The sequence below is a fragment of the Chrysemys picta genome, unplaced genomic scaffold (assembly GCF_011386835.1).
Source record: "Chrysemys picta bellii isolate R12L10 unplaced genomic scaffold, ASM1138683v2 scaf114, whole genome shotgun sequence".
Classification (NCBI taxonomy): domain Eukaryota; kingdom Metazoa; phylum Chordata; order Testudines; family Emydidae; genus Chrysemys; species Chrysemys picta.
Genome location: NW_027052821.1, coordinates 1 through 19621, shown reverse-complemented (window position 1 = coordinate 19621; position 19621 = coordinate 1). Strand labels below are relative to the sequence as shown.

Below are 19621 nucleotides of genomic sequence, written 5' to 3'. Positions count from 1 at the left end.
AGAAAGAGATTTCCATTCCAGATGTAGTCTCCAAGGGATGGAGAATTTATCACATCCCAGGAGAAGCTGAAATCTGCCCCTTATTTCCAGACAGAGTTGGTCTTGCTTCAGCTTCCAGCCCGTTCTCAACTTCATGCACTCGTGGTCCTGCCATGAGTGCAGGGGACGGGACTAGATAAGCTCTCGAGGTCCCTTCTAGTCCTAGGATTCAGCAGGTTCTCAGAAACAGGACTTTATGGGCCCATGTGGCCAGAGGTAGAGGTTTAATGTTGGGAGCAGCTTGTTTCTGTGCGCAGTGATGCTGAAAGAGAGGGTCTGGCCTTGGAATGGAGCGAGGAGGCAGATTAGAGCCCTGCATCGGGGGAGAGTCTCCTATGCCCCTAGCACAAGGAAGTCGAGAGAGAATTTATTACCCATCTTTTTGCTTGGTTAATTGGGATGTGGAAAAATGCAGCATTTGGAAGTGCAAACAATTTCTAAAAGGGCAGCCTGCACTGGAAATCTAGTCAACAGATTTCACATCGTAATCCTGCTACTACGTCCCCTGCCAATTTTTGTGTCATAAACCACATTTCCTTATTCTCTTAGAAATATTTTTCTTTTTGCTGTATTATTATGTGGATCTTTCAGACAACAGGAGAAGCTGATTAATGAAACTTAAAGTGTATACAGAACTTGGGGTTTAACAGGTTCATATAAATCAAGAACAGTATTAAAATATCTCTATCGTCCCCTCTTCACTTCCTGCCCCCTCAAAAAACACGCATTGTATCTAACTATATTCATGGCAGGGAAATCCAGAGCTTTGAGGTCAGTTTCCAGTTTGTCACCAGAATCACACAATGGGACTGTGTTCCATTAGTCATGAAAGTCAGGGTGGTCAAGGGGGAGTTAGGGGCTGGGAGCCAGGACTCCTGGAAGGGGAGTGGGGGCAGGTGGGTTAGGGGAGGAGGGGCTGGAAGTCAGGATTCCTGGGGTCTATTCCTGGCTCTTTCACTGCCTCTGTGTGATCTTCAGCAAGTCTCCCCCTTTCCCGTTTAGGGACGATACTGACATTCATTCTCTCCCATAATTAGGTTTATGAAGATTGATTAATGTTATAAAAGTCTTCTATTTTAAGTGCTAAATATTTATTATGAATTGAAGTGGTAGAGGCTGGGTCTAGTGTCCAGGACTTTCTGTGGTGGGGTATAATGCCTGGTAGGTACATGGTGGCTGCATTGGAAGGGGTGGATGGTTGCAGGATTCAGCCCTTATCTGGGGAGCTGACTGACTGATCCCTGCACTGGGATGAAAGGGGGGTTTTAGTGGGGGATTTTTCCCCATTGCTCATTCTCTCCATTCCATTTCAGAACCAAATAATAGTCTGATTCCCATTGTGGCTGGAGTTATCACTGCAGCTGTCCTGATTGGTGTTATAATCGGAGTATTCTTCTGGAAAAAGCAATGCCCAGGTAAAGTGGCTGGGTTGGGGGCATTCCCTGGACTTGTCGGGCCCTGCACACCCACCTAAGGCCAACAGCAATACAGGAGCCAGTGTCAGTACTGTGTGACTGTCCCACTGCGGGACTGAGCTAATGACCCCCATGGGAGCTGCTGGAGGGCCAGACCCAGAACCTTGGTGCGGGTTACAGTTTATATGAGGCTCGGTTTTCCAGCGAGCCCAGCAGCCAGTGGACTGAGATCTTTGGAAACTGTCTCGTGTCTTTCTCTCCTGCCGATCGTGAGCGCCTGGGACCTTGAGTCCATTACTGGTGCCAGGGGTCCTGTTTCTGAGCTGTGGATACAGATCGGAGTCGGTTCCTATCTCGGGAGCGGCATTCACTGAAATTTGCCTTCTCTCTGCAGGGAGGACGGGAGACGGCTACGCTGTAGCTCAGGGTAAGTGACAAGAGACCCATCGCCTCTTTTCAAGTGACCATCTCTGAACAGCCATCAGTATTTGCTTGTGGATTTTAGCCTGGAGCCACTGACAGGAGATCATCACTCCTGCTCATAGGCCTTGTCTACAATGAGGCTTTTCGGGAAATCTCCATCTATTGCTCTAGTACCATAGAATCCTAGAACTGGAAGGGACCTCGAGAGGACATCTAGTCCAGTTCCCTGCACTCAAGGCAGGACTAGATATTATCTAGACCAGGGATCCCAAACTCAAATGAGCACGAGGGCCACATGAGGACTAGTGCATTGGCCCGAGGGCCGCATCACTGACACCCCTCCCCTGCTGCCCCCAGCCCTGCCCCAACTCTGCCCCTTCTATTAGGCCCCGCCCCTTCCCTGCCTTTCCCACCCCTTCCCTGCGGCCATTCCAACCCCTTTCCTTGAAGTCCCCACCCTAACTCCACCCCCTCCCTGCTCCCAGGGGGTGCAGGAGGAGTGCGGGGTGTGGCCAGGGCTCAGGGCAGGGAGTTGGGGTGCAGGAGGAGTTTGGGGTGCGGGCTCCGGCCCAGCGCTGCTTACCTAGAGCAGCTCCGGGGCCAGGACAGGCTCCCTGCCTGCCTGCCCTGGCCCAGCGCCACTCCGGGAAGCAGCCGAAACCACATGCCTGCGGCCCCTGGGGAAGGGGCCACAGGGCTCCGTGCACTGGCCTTGCTGCTCCTCCAGATACCTCCCCCGAAGCTCCCATTGGCCATTCCCCGTTCCCGGCCAATGGGCGCTGCGGAGGGGCGGTGCCTGGAAGGGAGGGCAACGCACAGAGCCCTCTGCCCCCACCCCACTCCCCGCCGCCACAGGGACGTGGTGCCGGCCGCTTCAGGGAGCAGCGCAGGTCTTGCGGTGCCACGGGAGCTATAGTTTGCCCACCCCTGGCCTGGAGGGGGTGGGGAGTGGGCCACGGGGAGCTTTGCAGGCTGCAGGAACTAGCCCCACAGGCCGCAGGTTTTAAGACCTCTGATATAGACCATCCCTGACTAACCTGCTCTTAAAACCTCCAATGAGAGAGATTCCTCCACCTCTCTAGGCAATTTATTCCAGTGCTTAACCACCCTGACAAGATTTTTTTCCCTAATGTCCAACCTGAACCTCCCTTGTTGCAATTTAAGCCCATTGCTTCTTGTCCTGTCCTCAGAAGTTGATGAATACAATTCTTCCCCTCCTCCTTGTAACAACCTTTTATGTACTTGAAAACTGTTATCATGTCCCCTCTCTGTCTTCTCTTCTGTGACTAAACAAACCGAATTCTTTCGATCTTTCCTCATAGGTCATGTTTTCTAGATCTTTAATCATTCGTGTTGCTCTCCCGTGGACTTTCTCCAATTTGTCCACATCCTTCCTGGGCACAATACTCCAGTTCAGGCCTAATCAGCACAGAGTAGAGAGGAAGAATTACTCCTTGTGTCTTGCTTACAACACTCGGGCTAATCATCCCAGAATGATGTTGCCTTTTTTTGCAACCGTGTTACATGGTTGACTCATATTTAGCTTGTGATCCACTGTGACCCCAGATTCCTTTCTGTGGTACTTCTTCCTAGGCGTCATTTCCCAATTTTGATGTGTGCAATTGATGGTTTCTTCCTAAGTGGGGTAATTTACATTTGTCCATATTGAATTTCATCCTGTTTACTTCAGATTGTTTCTCCAGTTTGTCCAGATCATTTTGAATTTTAATCCTGTCCTCCAAAGCATTTGCAACCCCTTCCTGCTTAGTATCGCCACAATCTTAATAAGTGTACTCTCTATGCCATTATCTAAACCCTTGATGAAGCCATTGAACAGAACCAGACCTGATCCCTGAGGGTATGTCTACACTACGAGAGTAGTTCGATTTTACTTAAAGCGAATTTGTGGAACTGATATTACAAAGTCAAATGTGTGTATCCACACTAAGGACAGTAATTCGACTTTGTGAGTCCACACTAACGGGGCAAGCGTCGACATTGGAAGCGGTGCACTGTGGGCAGCTATCCCGCAGTCCCCGCTGCCCATTGGAATTCTGGGTCGAGCCCCCAATGCCTGCTGGGGCAAAAAATGCGTCAAGGGTGGTTTTGGGTAACTGTCGTCATTCAACCCTCACTCCCGCCCTCCCTCCCTCCCTGAAAGCGCCGGCGGGCGATCAGTTCACGCACTTTTCTGGTGATTGACAGCACGGACGCCACAGCACTGCGAGCATGGAGCCCGCTGCGATCATCGCTGCAGTTATGGCCGTTGTCAACAACTCGCACCTTATCATCCACCTTTTTCAGAGGCAGATGCTGAGAAATCGGGCGAGGAGGCTACGGCAGCGCGGTGAGGACATTAAGTCTGAGAGGGGCACAGACCTCTCGCAAAGCACGGGACCCCGCGCCGTGGACATCATGGTGGCAATGGGTCATGTTGATGGTGTGGAACGGCGATTCTGGGCCCGGGAAACAAGCACGAACTGGTGGGACCACATAGTGCTGCAGGTCTGGGATGAATCACAGTGGCTGCGAAACTTTCGGATGCGTAAGGGAACTTTCCTGGAACTTTGTGAGTTGCTGTCCCCTGCCCTGAAGCGCAAGGACACCCGGATGCGAGCAGCCCTGACTGTCCAGAAGCGAGTGGCCAAAACCCTCTGGAAGCTTGCAACGCCAGACAGCTACCGGTCAGTCGCGAATCACTTTGGAGTGGGCAAATCTACCGTGGGGGTTGCTGTGATGCAAGTAGCCAACGCAATCGTTGAGCTACTGCTCTCAAAGGTAGTGACCCTGGGAAACGTGCAGGTGATCATAGATGGCTTCGCTGCGATGGGATTCCCAAACTGCGGTGGGGCTATAGATGGAACTCACATCCCTATCCTGGGACCGGACCACCAGGCCAGCCAGTACATTACCGAAAGGGCTACTTTTCAATGGTGCTGCAAGTACTGGTGGACCATAGGGGACGTTTTACCAACATCAATGTCGGATGGCCGGGCAAGGTTCATGATGCTCGCGTTTTCAGGAACTCTGGTCTGTTTAGATGGCTGCAGGAAGGTATTTACTTCCCAGACCACAAAATAACTGTTGGGGATGTGGAGATGCCTATAGTGACCCTCGGGGACCCAGCCTACCCGCTAATGCCCTGGCTCATGAAGCCCTATACAGGTGCCCTGGACAGTGAAAAAGAACTCTTCAACTACCGGCTGAGCAAGTGCAGAATGGTGGTGGAGTGTGCTTTTAGATGTCTGAAGGGGGGAGATGGAGAAGCTTACTGACTCACTCTGATCTCAGCAAAACCAATATCCCCATTGTTATTGCAGCTTGCTGTGTGCTCCACAATCTCTGTGAGAGCAAGGGGGAGACGTTTATGGCGGGGTGGGAGGTTGAGGCAAATCGCCTGGCTGCTGATTATGCCCAGCCAGACAGCCGGGCGATTAGAAGAGCCCAGCGGGACGCGCTGTGCATCCGGGAAGCTTTGAAAGCTAGGTTCCAGAGTGAGCAGGGTAACCTGTGACTATTAAGTTTGTTTAAACAGAAGCTGCACCTGCCCCCGTTTCTTTACCCACTTAATGTTGACTATCCTCTCCAGTTACATACCTTGTTCACCCCGTCTTGCCCCTTCCAACACACCTTTAAAAATAAAATAAATTAAACTTTGTTCGTTAACACTGTTTTCTTTATTAAGGATTTCGTGGTAAAGTGTTGAAACTGGGACGCAGACTGGTGGGGAGTGGGTGTAGTGATGGAAAGGACGCTTCTAAACTCGAGGAATGACAGGCTCCTGCTCCTAGAGCGGTCCGCAGTGGTGGACTGGTTGTTTCAACGGAGCCTGCCACCCCTCCTTTTCGGGACTCTGTGTGTGGGGGCTATGTGACTTTGTGGCGGGGGGCGGGGGGAGTTACAGATCCCCTGCTGCGTGGCTCTGTCATCCAGGCTAAGGACCGCTGCATAAGATCTGTAACCACCCTCCCCCGCCACACACTCATAGCCCCCCCACACAGAACATGAAAACCACCTCCCAGCCTGACCAGGGTGCCTAGTGACTGCAATGTGTGTGTGACCTTCCGCTGAACCTGCCCCCGTGTCTGTACCCTGGTAAAGGTGACTGTCCTCTCCAATTACCAACTCCCTTCCCTCCCTTCAAACACACTCTCCTCTAAAAAGCAACAGAGGGTCCTGTGGCACCTTTAAGACTAACAGAAGTATTGGGAGCATAAGCTTTCGTGGGTAAGAACCTCACTTCTTCAGATGCAAGTAATGGAAATCTCCAGAGGCAGGTATAAATCACTATGGAGATAACGAGGTTAGTTCCATCAGGGAGGGTGAGGTGCTATGCTAGCAGTTGAGGTGTGAACACCAAGGGAGGAGAAACTGCTTCTGTAGTTGGATAGCCATTCACAGTCTTTGTTTCATCCTGCTCTGATGGTGTCAAATTTGCAAATGAACTGGAGCTCAGCAGTTTCTCTTTGGAGTCTGGTCCTGAAGACTCCAAGTCTTATCTTGGAGTTATCTCCATACTGACTTAAAGGTGCCACAGGACCCTCTGTTGCTTTTTACAGATTCAGACTAACACAGCTACCCCTCTGATACTCTCCTCTAAAAGAACATGATGGAAACAGTAATTAACAGAAACGTATTTTTTATTAAGAACTACACAGTTAGGGGATGAAACTGGGACAGGGGCTTGGGTGAGGTGCTTGGAGCGAAGGAAAGGACTTATAAAATCTTTGGGAATGAGAGCCTTCTGTTACTTGAGCAGTCTGCAGGGGTGGAGTGACTGTTTTCACAGCCCCTGCCGCCCCTCCTTCTTGGAACTTTGGGTGAGCGGGGGATGGGACTTTGTGGCGGGGGAGGGTGGTTAGAGAGAGAATGCAGCGGGGCTCTGTCCTCCTGCCTCCGGTCCTGCAGAACATCTACAAGGTGCCGGAGCGTTTGCTCCCTCATTAGTCCAAGCAGCGTTTGAGTTGCCTGCTGGTCTTCCTGCCGCCACCTGTCCTCCCATTCGCTGTGTGATCGCTGGTATTGCAACATGTTCTCCCTCCATTGGGTCTGCTGTGCCGCCTCGGCTTGGGAGCAGCCCATAAGTTCTGAGAACATCTCGTCCCGTGTCCTTCTCTTTCGTCGCCTGATCTGCGCCAGCCTCTGGGAGGGGGATGCCGGGGTAGGTCGGGAGACACTCGCAGCTGTGGGATGGGAGAAAGTGAGTGAATTCCTCAGAAAGATACAATTTTGCGAACAATGAATATAGTCTTTCTCTGTGAACAAGACCATGCACAGCACCTATCACATGCGCACTCAGTACAAGGTCGAATTTTCGGCCTTCCCATTGAGTGCCTGGGGTCTTGCTGTACAGATCACACAAGCGGGGCCAGACAACGGAATTCGGCTAGCAGGCGGACATGGTAAGCCGTAGACTTTTGGCTGCTTAAAGCTTAATTTATAGCAGTGCCCTCCTTTCACGTTCCAAGCAATGCTCCTAGCATTGGCCAGTTCCTGCTGCCGGCAATCCGGCCAGCATGAACTCTGCCCCTGTCCCAACCCCCTCGCGGCTGTCCCTGGGAAAGATCCCTCCATGCTGCCCCATCACGCCTCCACCGCATGGCTGTAAACCGCCGGTTACAGTTATGTAAAGGAACAGACAATCAGTCCCAATACTAACATTCCCCTAATTCAAAGCAGGTCACCATGAGTGATATCACTCTGATGACGATTTCGGAGACAGAGAAAGACCGCATGCTGCGTGAATGCCAGCAAGCACCAGGGCCGTATGCCACCATGCTTTGCGAGGCAATGATCCCGGAGTACTTGCTGCTAGCCTGGCACGGAAAAGTTTCCTACCATGGAGGACGCAATAAGGCCGCTCTCCCCAGGAACCTGATGCAAAGGCTTTCACAATACCTCCAGGAGACCTTCGTGGAGATGTCCCAGGAGGATTTCTGCTCTATCCCCGGACATATTGACAGAATTTTCCAGTAGCTGCACTGGCAAGGACTAGAAACTAAAGCGCCTAGGGCAAACTAATCATGAAAAACCCATTGTTAAGATACCATTCCTATTCTGTTCAAAATAAATGTTTAAAACACTTACCTACTGATGTTTCCCCTGATTCACGGTCTGGGTTACCACCTTGGGAGAGTTGGTAGGGGATCTCCGTGAGGGTGATTTCCCCTGGCTGTTGGGGAAATCAGCGTTGAAAGCGCTGTCGACTGCCTCGTCCTCCACATCTCCTTCCTCATCTTCCCCGTCCGCGAACATCTCCGAGGAAGCGGCCGTCGACAATACCCCAGCGTCAGAGTCCACGGACAGTGGTGTGGTAGTGGTGGCGGCCACACCTAGAATGGAATGCAGTGCCTCGTAGAAACGGCATGTGTGGGGCTGGGATCCAGAGCGTCCATTTGACTCTTTGGTCTTCTGGTACCCTGGTCTCAGCTCCTTAATTTTCACATGGCACTGTGTTGCATCCCGGCTGTATCCTCTCTCTGTCATGGCTTTGGAGATCTTCTCGTAGATCTTGGCATTCCGTTTTTTTGATCGCAGCTCCGAAAGCACGGACTCATCGCCCCACACAGCGATCAGATCCAAGACTTCCCGATCAGTCCATGCTGGGGCCTTCTTTCTATTCTGCGATTGCATGGTCACCTCTGCTGGAGAGCTCTGCATCGTTGCCAGTGCTGCTGAGCTCGCCACGATGTCCAAACAGGAAATGAGATTCAAACTGGCCAGACAGGAAAAGGAATTCAGATTTTCCTGGGGCTTTTCCTGTGTGGCTGGTCAGAGCATCCGAGCTCGGACTGCTGTCCAGAGCGTCAACAGAGTGGTGCACTGTGGGATAGCTCCCAGAGCTATTAGCGTTGAATTACATACACACCTACCCTAATTCGACATGGCCATGTCGAATTTAGCGCTACTCCCCCCGTTGGGGAGGAGTACAGAAATCGATTTAAAGAGACCTCTATGTCGAAATAAATAGCTTCGTTGTGTGGACGGGTGCAGGGTTAATTCGAATTAACGCTGCTAAATACAACATAACCTCCTAGTGTAGACCAGGCCTGAGGGACCCCACTTGTCATGCCCTTCCAACATGACTGTGAACTATTGATAACTATTCTCTGGGAACAGTTTTCCAACCAGTTCTGCACCCACTTTATAGTAGCATATAGTAGAATATGAGTCAACAGTGTGCCCTTGTTTCCAAGAAGGCTATATTTCCCTAGTTTGTTAATGAGAAGGTCCTATGAGACATTATCAAAAGCCTTACTAAAGTCAAGTTATACCACATCTACCATTTCCTCCCATACACAAGGCTTGTTACCCTATCAAAGAAAGCTATCAGGTTGGTTTTACACAATTTGTTCTTGACAAATCCAGGCTGACTGTTACTATCACCTTATTATCTTCTAGGTGTTTGCAAATTGATTGCTTCATTATTTGCCCCATTATCTTTCTGGGTACTGAAGTTAAACTGACTAGTCTGTAATTCTTCCGGTTGTGCCTAATCCCCTTTTTATAGATTGGCACTATGTTTCCCCTCTTCCAGTCCACTCTGCCATCTTCCATGACTTTTCAAAGATATTGGTTCAGATATCTGCTCTGTCAGTTCCTTGAGTATTCTAGGATGCCTTTCATCAGGCCTTGGTGACTTGAAGATATCTAACTTGTCTAAATCATTTTTAACTTGTTCTTTCCCTACGTTAGCCTCAGATTCTACCTCAATTTCACTGGTGTTCACTATGCTCGACGTCCAATCGCTATAAAACCTTATGGTGAAAATTGAAACAAAAAAGTCATTTAGCCCTTTCCCCATTTTCACATAGAATCATAGAATCTCAGGGTTGGAAGGGACCTCAGGAGGTCATCTAGTCCCACCCCCTGCTCAAAGCAGGACCAACCCCAACTAAATCATCCCAGCCAGGGCTTTGTCAAGCCTGACCTTAAAAACCTCTAAGGAAGGAGATTCCACCACCTCCCTAGGTAACCCATTCCAGTTCTTCACCACCCTCCTAGTGAAAAAGTTGTTCCTAATATCCAACCTAAACCTCCCCCTCTGCAACTTGAGACCATTACTCCTTGTTCTGTCATCTTCTACCACTGAGAACCGTGTAGGTCCATCCTCTTTGGAACCCCCTTTCAGGTAGTTGAAAGCAGCTATCAAATCCCCCCTCATTCTTCTCTTCTGCAGGCTAAACAATCCCAGTTCCCTCAGCCTCTCCTTATAAGTCATGTGCTCCAGCCCCCTAATCATTTTTGTTGCCCTCCGCTGGACTCTTTCCAATTTATCCACATCCTTCTTGTAGTGTGGGGCCCAAAACTGGACACAGTACTCTAAATGTGGCCTCACCAGTGCCGAATAGAAGGGAATTATCACGTCCCTCGATCTGCGGGAAATGCCCCTACTGATACAACCCAAGATGCCATTAGCCTTCTTGGAAACAAGGGCACACTGTTGACTCATATAGCACACTGTTGACTCATATTCAGCTTTTCGTCCACTGTAACCCCTAGGTCCTTTTCTGCAGAACTGCTGCCCAGCCATTCGGTCCCTAGTCTGTAGCAGTGCATGGGATTCTTCCGTCCTAAGTGCAGGACTCTGCACTTGTCCTTGTTGAACCTCATCATATTTCTTTTGGCCCAATCCTTTAATCATTGAAGATCTCCTGGTTTAAGCCGGTGTGGTCTCTTGCCATCCTTCATTGCTTTCCTGTGCAGTGGGATAGTTTGCACCTGTGCGCTTGATAATGTCTCTTTGAGAACTTTCCAACTCTTCTGAACTGTTTTTCCCCTTAGACTTGCTTCCCATGGGATCTTACCTAGCAACTCCCTGAGTTTGCTAAAGTCTGTCTTCTTGAAATCCATTATTTCATTGTGTTGTTTTCCCTCCTACCATTCTTTAGAATCATGAATTCTGTCATTTCATGATCACTTTCACCCAAGCTGCCTTCCACTTTCAAATTCTCAACCAGTTCCTCCCTATTTGTCAAAGTTAAATCTAGAACAGCCTCTCCCCTAGTAGCTTTCTCCACCTTCTGAAAGAAAAAATGTCTCCAATACATTCCAAGAACTTGTTGGATAATCTGCCCTGCTTTGTTATTTTCCCAGCAGAGGTCGTCTTCAGTAGTGTAGAGTGGCTGTAGACACATGTTCTGTAACCTTGCTCAGGCGAAGTCTAGATGATGCAGTGGTTAAAACACCTGAACCCCATCTCCTCAATTGCTCCACCTTTGCTATCACTGGTGGAATTGCGTTGCTTGCGGGTATGGGTCCCAATTTTTCTAGTGCAGAGAAGGCGATGGTCAGGAATGTATACGGTGGTGTTGGGCAGAATTATTATCCCCCTAGAGCTGTGCTGTGTGTGGCTGAGTGTGACCCTGAAGGTGTCTGACCTGCTTTTAATGTTACACTTCTTTTGACTTACCTGAAAGTTGGTTTGGTGCTTGTGAAGTCTGGGCCTGATCCAAAGCTTGTTGAAGCCAATGGGCGTCTTTCCATTGACGTCAGATCGGCACCAAGCTGTCACCTCGAGGACCACGAGTTCAAATCCCCTCCTCAGTTGTCTCCTGCAATTAGCTTTAGGAACTAAAACTATGGGAAATATTTACATAAATGATGGACTGTCTCAGAGGCCATCTAATGCCTGGCACCAAGAGTCAGTATAAAATGCGTAGATCTGCCGGGCCCTGCTAGGGTGTAGCCGTCCAGCTCTCTCTTTACCCTCTCAGGGGTGTCTCCAGCGGGTACCTGAGGGGGGTTGAGAAGTGCCAACACAACCTCCTCGGAGCACCCCCCTTCCTCCTACAGTTGGCCCTGAGTCGTGCCTCCCTAGCTCCTCCTCGTTACTCCAGAACAACGGAAATTCACATGCAAGAACTTTGTTAACGTGGAGTTAAGGTTGCAGGTGCTCAGCCCTGCCCTGGGCTCCCTGTGTCCTGAGAGTGTTGAATTCCCAGAAGTCAAAGGTTGGCAAACCAGGATATGCCGAGGTAGAATGATGCTTCCCACGCAACTCGAACTCTGCCCCAGTGGGTCTGGGAATAGGAACAGGGAATAGACCAGCACCAGGCCAAACCAAACTCACCCTTGTCTGTGTGCCCAGCACCGCCCCAAATCCGCGTTCCTTTTCATACCATCCACACTGTTCTGTGCAGCGCCATTGCTTAAGGCGGGAATTGCTGTCGATTGGCAGGGTGTGAGGGTGAAGTCTGTGGTCTGCTTGAAGGACCCATTTGGGCACAGACCGAAGGGGGCAGAGTTGAGGTTGTTTGGCCTGAGTATCCATAGCCCAGCATTTCTTAGTTTGCTAGCCTTTAACTGTTGAGTGTTCAGTGCTTCCATTCTGAAGAGACATGAAAAGCACAAGTCAGTGCTGACCTCGTACAATGGTAACGTTTTTTGCATGTGAATAGTGGAAATCCAGGGCAACTGCATTGTAGACTGATCTGTGCACCAACCACCTCACTGCTAGGGAAGAGTAAGGTGATGACTGTTCCCTTTGGATAAGAGTCCCCCATATCTATTAACTACGCTGAAGCCCTGCCTTGTGAGAGATGCTAATATACTCTCTCTTCTCCTCCTCCTCTGCACAGCAAGTGACCAAGGATCTAGTGGCTCTGACAGATCTGCCAAGGGTAAGTGAGGGGGGCTCTAGCCTGGGGGTTCACTGCTCTCACTGAGGCCTCTGGAGAGAGACACCTAGTCCAAATCATTGGACCCTGAGTCTCACTGGCCCGTCCCCTCTAGCAAACCAGCCCCACGGAGCAGAACAGGGGAGTTCTGGATCTCTTATTTCCCTTTTATTCACACAGGTTTGCAGCCAAATCCCCCTTGTTTTCTCTGCGATGAATTTAGGTGTGAAAGACTCTAGTGAGAGGGGTTTCTCTGTGGCTGCTGATAGAGCATTGGGTGAGATTTGTAATGATAAATCCAGCTGCTTCAGAGAACAGTCTCCAGTGAACCTGCAGGAGGGACAGAGCCCAGCACCTGAGGCTCCAGGAACACAGATCTCTGACACTGGAGCTAAAAGCTTTGTCGGCGGGGTTAGAGATTTTGTCCACTAAACATGGAGCCACTAGGGTGACCATCTGTTATGGCAGGTTCCCTTTAATAGACGTTGCCTGTGTTTAACTTCTGCAGCTTAACAGAGCCTGTTGGAGTCTGTGCCACAACCTGAGGGGACCCCAGAGAGGAAGATGGATGAGCTCTGCTCTGTCTCCCTACAAGAACCAATCAACCTCTCCCAGCTTTTCTCTGGCACTTGGAGTGTCCCATGTGGGATTTCTGGCCTCATTTATCTGCTCACTGAACCACGTTTTACCTTTTAGATGTAATAGTTTTCTGTAATAATGTTTTATTTGCACAAAATAATTTCCAAAATGTTAATGGATAAAAACTCTTTTAGTAAGAGTTTAGTATTTGCTAGTATTTAGTGTGTGCACTCAATGCTCTACGCTGCGCAGTGCTGTTTGCACACTCTGTACGGTATGCTAGATACGTGAGCAGTAACTGCTTGTGTGTATATGGTGGGGGACCTATTTTTTTTCTGTAGAATTTCATGATTGTAACATGGTAAATGGCCTGGTCTACTCACAGCTGGTAGCACTGTTGCTATCATCAGCGGAGGAAGTCTGCTGGACAGGAATAAGTGTCTGCATTTAGTTTATAAGTGCCTCTAATGGCCTGTTCACCATTTGTAGAGCCATAGAAATGCTGGGCTAGAAGGGACCTCAAGAGGTCACTGGCAAGACCAAGTAAACCAAGACCATCCCTTGTCACACCCCAATGGCCCTCTCCCTCAAGTCCCCTGGGAAGGCAGATCAGTATTGTATGTTGCTAACACTGGTGTAGTATTCTGGGAAGGGTTAAAGGTGTGAGTGAGTGGGGAATGGAAGGTTCCTTTGCAGGTTTCAGGAGGCCAAAGGAGGGAGAGAGAGACAAGGGAACGGGTTAACTTGACACTCCAGCTAGGCCTGGATAAGAGGTTGACTCCAGCCCAAGGTCACTGCACACAACAGATTCTCTGCTACCTGCCAAGAAAGAGGGGGGCCGAGCTTCCACTCCTGCCCTGCCATAAGAAAGGAGACTCACAGAACAGAAACTGCAGGGGCTGCGAAAACGAGGGAGACTGTGAAGGTCAGCGAATGGGAGAACAGCCGTCTCCCATCCCCTGAAGCTGGAGTGTTTTGGGGAAGCTGAGGAAGCCACCGAAAACCGGTTCAGACTGGGGCAGAGAGCAAAAGCCCTCAGGAACACCTAGGGTAAAAACCCTCCCGAGAGCGGAAGCAAGTTGGAGATTTACAGCGGACCCCGGACGACCTGTGCCCAGGGAAGAACTCCCGTCCACCCTTCCCCCCGCCTTCTTCTTACATTACACCCAGACTTGGGTTGTGCGTTCCTTCCTTCCTCAGAGTGACGTGGGAAACACGCAGCACTCTCCGCTGTTATTTTCTTAATAAAACTTTAAACTTAGTTACTTGGTGTGCTCTCTTCATCTCCACCCCTAAAAATCCCGCTGCCTTAGACTGATCACCTAAGGTCTCTGGCAGCTTGGTAACATAAATCTGTCACACCCTGACAGATGTTTGTCCAGCCTGTTCTTAAAAACCTCCAATGATGGGGATTCCACATCCTCTCTAGGTAACCTATGTGACTAAGTGGGATATTTTCCTAATGTTGCGTATGTATACTGTGTGTGCCTCAGTTTCCCCCATGTGCTGCATGTCTAACCAAGGTGGGAGGAGGGGTGTCTATTGTTGCAGAGGACCAGGTGTGACCCAATCTAGCAGCCTGGACCCCAGACCATGGCCTGGACACTTGGTAACTTAGCAACTGATGACCTGAAGGCCCATCCCAACTTGGAGCCAGCCAGTTATGGGCAGCAGAGAGAACAGAGAGCTGAAGAGAGAGAGTCACCTGGAGATCTGTTTGCCTGGGAAAGAAGACAGAGGTTGGCGGCGGGGCCTTGGAGGGGATATAGGAGGGACCACAGGAAGGAGGAGTCACTTCTGGGCTGGGAACAAGGAGCCGCCTGAGCCCACCTGGGTGGGGCAAGCCCAGCAGGATGGTGCTGAGAATTTCTTGCTCAAGGCCCCTGAGAACTTCCTGTGTTAGGTTCAGACGTACAAGAAGCCCTTCTGTTTTGCACCAGCTGGGAGTCGATGCAGTCCAGAGACGGGGGGGCTGCATTGCTTCTTTTGGGTGTGAAGCCTTCTCCAGGGGTCCAGTCCAAGTAGACTCACTGCGGCGCGGTCACAGCGAGGAAGGCATGCTGAAGCCTCAGAGGTGTGGTACTGGGAGGTGGAGGAGCCTACGGCTTAACCCCCAAGCAGCAAGTATGGTCAATACATTAAAGAGCGGTTCCTCCCATGGGTTGTGGAAGCTGAGAGCGCATTTGCCTGGGGGTCTGCGGCAACCTGTTCCACAGATTAGCTATCCTCATAGAAAGTTTTTCTTAATGTCTAACCCAGGGGTGGGCAACCTTTTTGTCCCGAGGGCCACATCGAGGTTGCAAAATTGTATGGAGGGCAGGGTAGGGAGGGCTGTGCCTCCCCAATCAGCCTGGCTGCCCCCCTCCCACTTCCCGCCCCCTGACTGCCCCCCTCAGAATCCCCGAAACCCCCCGCCCCCGGCTCCTTGTCCCCTGACTGCCCCCTCCAGAGACCCTCCCTGCCCCTAACCACCCCCCCGGAACCCCACCCCCTACCCAACCCTCCCTGGCCGCCCTGCCCCTTATCCACACCCCTGCCCCCGGACAGACCCCCGAGACTCCACGCCTATCCAACACCCCCGTCCCCTGACCGCCCCCCCCAGAACCTCCACCCCATCCAACCGCCCCCTGCTCTCTGTCCCGTGACTGCCCCCTGGGACCTCCTGCCCCTTATCCAACGCCCTGGCCCCCTTACCATGCCGCTCAGAGCAGCAGGAGCTTGCAGCCCCGCCGGAACTAGACACACTGCCCCGCAGAAGCTCACAGCCCTGCATCCTTACCATGCCACTCAGGGCAGCAGCCTGGATGGAGCTAGGCGCGCTGCTCTGCTGGACTGCGCAGCCCCGGCCCCCCGAGCGCTGCCTGGGCGGCGGCATGGCTGTGGGGAAGAGCAGGGGAGGGGCCAGGGGCAGCCTCCCTGGCTGGGAGCTCGGAGGCCAGGCAGGACGGTCCCGCAGGCCGTAGTTTTCCCATCCCTGGTCTCACCTAAATCTCCATCACTGCAAAGCATGCTGATTTCCCCCTTCTTCTATTTTCAGTGCAGCTGGAGAGGAGTTGATCTCAGTCCTCTCCCTAACAGCCCTTAACTTATAGGAAAACTTATCAGGTCCCCTCACAGTCTTCATTTCTCAAGAATAAAGATGTCCACTTTTTTAACCTCCTGTCTTGCATACGACACCTTTGTTAATACACTGCAGAATGATATTTGCCTTTTTCACAATAGCCTCACATTGTTTACACATACTCAGTTTGTGGTCCACTGGAACCCCAGCTCCTGTTCTGTAATATTGGTACCTAGGCTGTTTAATGTATTTCATTTTGTCCTCCTGGCTGAAATATTTGCACTAATCAAGATAAATTCAACAAAGATGGTTTCAGACCAATTCTCCAATTCGTCAAGATTGTTTTGAATTCTAATCCTGTCCTCACAACTGCTGGCCGCCCTTCCCAGCTTGTTCGGGCCTGCAGCATTTCTAAGTACACTCTCCACTAGAGCATCTAAATCATGACTGAAAACGGTGAAAACTGTCAGAGCCAGGACCGACTCTTGTAGGACCCCACTAGCAATGTTATCCCAGCGTGAGAGTGAATCATTGATAACTACTGAGAGTCTTTACAGTCATTTCATCTAGACCTGAGCCATAAACAATGTAGACCAACCTATGTGAGATATAGATGCAGCTGTGGGTTCCCATTCCTTCTGCTGCTGTCTGTGACCTGGGTATCCAGTACAGGAGGGGAGTTTGTACCTTTACTCTGGCTAAGCAGAATAACCCCTTCCCTCCTGTAGCATCCCCTGGGTGTGTGTGTGGTCCCTGTGGGGCTGCCCCAATTCCCCTTCCTCACCCCGCTCAGTGGAACAGATTCGGTTCCACTTGCCCCAACTGAAAAGGAGAGTGGTCCCGGAGTCGGTGCTTTGGAGGTGCAAGATGAGCCAATGCTTGTGTAGGATCTGCACAAAAACAATGCTAGGCACTCCCCCTGCTGGCTATAGCTGCAGAGAAACAAGCCTGTCCTCCCAGAGCCAGGTTGGGACTAGAGGCTGTTCTACAAACACGGCACCCCTCACCCCAACTTTACCCCACCTGTTCCCCACTCCTTCAGTGACTTTACCCAGTGCAGGGGGATCATTTGCTGGGTTTTGCCAGCGTAACCCACAAAGTTTTAGGAAAGAATTGTTATTGATTAGAACAGGGGGCCGGGAGCCAGGATTCCTGGATTCTGTTCCCATTTCTGCTGCTTCCACAGAAAATCAGTCATTTTCCTCTCTTTGTGCCTTTATCCCCATCAATAAAATGGAGCCAACAATGCTCTAGAAGTGCTAGGGATTATTGTATTGCAGTTGCCAAGGTTAGGGCAGGCTGCAAAAGGGAGAGCAAAACTGGTGGTTAACACTGAGGTTAAACTCACCAACCTGTCATAAACTCTGCTTCTCATCCCCCATGCTGGTTATCGAGAAGCTGAAAAAAGAAATCACATTGTGTTTCAGTTTTCTGGCTCCCAATCAGCCCCTAGGTCCAGTACAGTGAAAGTTATTTAAAAACTCTGCTCGTTATACAAAATATTTTGGTAACCCCAAAGGGTCATCCACAGTGCCAGGTCAATATTAAGTTGGATCTTACCCAAAATACCACGCTGCCAGGCAATTCTTTAGTGTCTAAAATGATAGGTTTATTATAAGGAAAAAAGAAAGACAAGAGTGTTAAATGATAAAGCACTCAGATACATACAGCAACTTCAAGGTCCATATATCAAGTTCTTAACAGTACTGGGGAATTCACTGGCTTGAAAGTCCCTCTGGATCACATCCACAGCTCGGATGGGTCATTCAATCCTTTGTTCAGAGCTTCGGCTTGTAGAAAAGTCACTCCAGAGATAAGGAGCAGGAATGACAAAATGGAGATGATGCAGCTGCCCTTTATATTCGTTTTCCAGGTGGCTTGTACTTCCTGTGTCCCAACTACAAACTAACAGCACATGGGCATGGAAAAGCCTTAGGGCTTGTCTACACTGCCAAGTGAGCGACAAAAGTTTTGGTGTTCACCGGTGCTTAAAAAAAACCTTTATAAAAGACGAACATTTTGCCAGTCAGCAGTATGAATGCCACGTTGTCAGCAGGAGCCCGGTCCTGTCAACAACATGAACCCTACTCGTAGGGGGTGGAAATTTTTTGACGGCAAAAGTGCCAACAAAAAAAGTTCACACTGCCAAAGTTTTAGCGGCGGGGTTGTGTTGCTAAAAGCTGGGGAGTGTAGACAAAGCCTTAGAGTCCCCTGTCTATAGACATGGCCCTACAAGTCCTGCTGAGTCATAAGGCGTAGTCCCTGGCCTTTCAATGGGTTCATTGTACAGCTGATGACCCTTGATGGGCCATTGAACAGGCCAGGCAGTGCTGATGCCAGTCTGTGTGTCGGTGTCACTCAGAAACACAGCACAAGTCTGGAAACACAGATATACCCTACGTATCTATAACTCGCACTACAAAGGTGATACAAACATATAAATAAGATTATCATACTTGGCAAATCATAACATTTTCACAAATACCTCACCTGGCATATCTAGCACAATTCATCGCAATTGTATCATACTGGTATCAACAATATGATAAAGTGTCTCCCACATTCCACAGCATCACAGTGCCCCCCATCCACCTGGTTAGCTCTAAAGGAGGTGATCTCCTTATAGGTTTTGATGGACAGTCCTGGGTTCTTCTGGATCCTGCCCTCAGCTCAGTGGGGTTTAACTTCCTTATTTTCTTCCCGTATGAATTTATTTGGCGGTGCCTCCATCCCCTGTGCCCCTTCCTGGCAGGATCATCAGGGCAGCTTAGGAGGGAAACTCTAACACCAGTGTAACCCCCACTTATCTGCCAGATATTTGGAGGCTCCCAAGAAATACCACACACAATTCAACACAGTAATTATATTAACCAAGAGGTAAATATACTGTAACTGGTTAAAACACTATTCTCAGGGTCATTGGTGCCCATGCTGATAATACACCTGAATTTCTCCAGGCACGTGACCTGATATAGCAAATGTAAAATTAGTGTCTTGTTGGTACATGTACTTTGTAGGGGCCCTTCGTGACCTGTGACCACGAGATCTTCTGTGCAGCTGTTAGGAATGTGGCTGACTGGGCTCAGTGCTGCCCGAGTGACTCACACGGGGATAGGGTGATAAATCCAACTGCAGATTTATAGGCAGCAGCAACAGTCTCTGCTCGGACCCCAGGGAAGCACCAACAGCCTCTAAGGCTCCCAGCAGCTTCCCAGCAGCAGCTGGCGGCCAGCCAGGAAGTGTGAAAAATCGGATCGGATCAGGGCGGTGGGAGGGGGGGGTAACAGGTGCCAATATTAGACAAAGCCCCAACTATCAGGACTGTCCCTATAACATTAGGACATCTGGTACCCCTGGCAGCAGTGCCTGGTAGGGACAGAGCCCCCCCTCCCCCAGCAGTCTGGCCCTTTCCCCAACACAGAGCCCACTGCACCCAGGGGAGAACACAGGGTAGTGCAATCTCCATTGATATCCCCCCACACACA

The 19621-nt window shown here is 50.3% G+C and overlaps 1 long non-coding RNA gene and 1 pseudogene across 1 annotated transcript; one reads left to right on the top strand and one right to left on the bottom strand.

The window, feature by feature from the left end:
• Window positions 1–14336, top strand: part of LOC135978093 (class I histocompatibility antigen, F10 alpha chain-like) — a 46317-nt pseudogene extending 31981 nt beyond the window's left edge.
• On the bottom strand, window positions 13770–14630 carry LOC135978094 (uncharacterized). Its single transcript, XR_010595518.1, has 2 exons — window positions 14235–14630; window positions 13770–14183 (listed from the first exon to the last, which is right to left on the bottom strand). It is a non-coding gene; the product is annotated as an uncharacterized LOC135978094 (long non-coding RNA).
• Between the last annotated feature and the right edge of the window lie 4991 nt (window positions 14631–19621).